The following is a 1063-nucleotide window of genomic DNA, read 5'->3' as shown; positions in this document are numbered from 1 at the left end:
CTTGGTGTTTTTAGATTTTAAACACACCTATAGACGGCTCTTATTTACTAATTGCATAGATATACCCATTTTTTTTCTCACTGTATTACATATGCATGAGGACACATCGATATTTTCAAATTTCAGGTGTAAAGGAAAGGGAGGGTAGAAAGCGAGGTGCTCTGTCCTCGAGTGAATATATTGAAAAGTGGGTGAGAATGACAAAAAATGGCAAGAGTGGATGGCACCCTAAGTGTAGACCTGTGAGTCACAGAAAGGAAATTGGAGAGGAAACGTGCCTTTGGTGTTCAGGAAGATCTTTGGCGTTGGTGTTCGTCGATCGACCAAGAGATCCTCCTGTATCTAAAAATAGAACATAAACAATGAAACCTGTAAAATATTTCTAAATTCGATGGATCAATTAATTTCATGAAAATGTATAAACTGTTAATAAGCAATAAATGTTATGACTTGTAAAATAAGTATAAGTGATACAGGGTGTCCCAACTGAATGTGGTGTGGTAGTTTGATTTAATTTTTTAAGAATTTTAAGCATTCAAAGTATGAGTTCATTGTATTGGGACACACTTATTAAATACATTCTGGAAGCAAAAATTAATGTTGTGTCATTGAAATATTTTAATTACAAAAACGCAGAATTATCGGAGTTACGGGCCTTGAAAGTGTACATACATCAAGAAAGTGCAATAATAAGGGTTTAGCAGTTGAAAACTGAGTAGTGAAATGCAGAATTAGGTCCGCTGATCACGAGAATCAAATATTGATCGCTTCGCTAAAAACAAACAACTGTAAATGCAGGTGCTATGGGTTCTTTCCCTTGGGTATTTAAAAAAAAAATTAGTTATATGAGGCAAATATAAAGATCCCTTCCAGGGGCTGTATTATCGATTTTTTTCAACAATCTAAGTATGTCACAAGGTTGCAAGACATGAGTTCTACTTGCGTGTCAAGTTTCATCAAAATCAATAAAAGGATGTAGGAGGAGTTAGTTAACAACGCTACAAACAAACACACACCGATTTTCCACATATGTATGTATGTATATATATATATATATATATAT

The sequence above is a fragment of the Octopus bimaculoides genome, chromosome 18, assembly GCF_001194135.2.
Source record: "Octopus bimaculoides isolate UCB-OBI-ISO-001 chromosome 18, ASM119413v2, whole genome shotgun sequence".
In the NCBI taxonomy this organism is placed as follows: domain Eukaryota; kingdom Metazoa; phylum Mollusca; class Cephalopoda; order Octopoda; family Octopodidae; genus Octopus; species Octopus bimaculoides.
The sequence above is the reverse complement of the archived record's forward strand: the minus strand, read 5'-3'. Positions refer to the sequence as shown.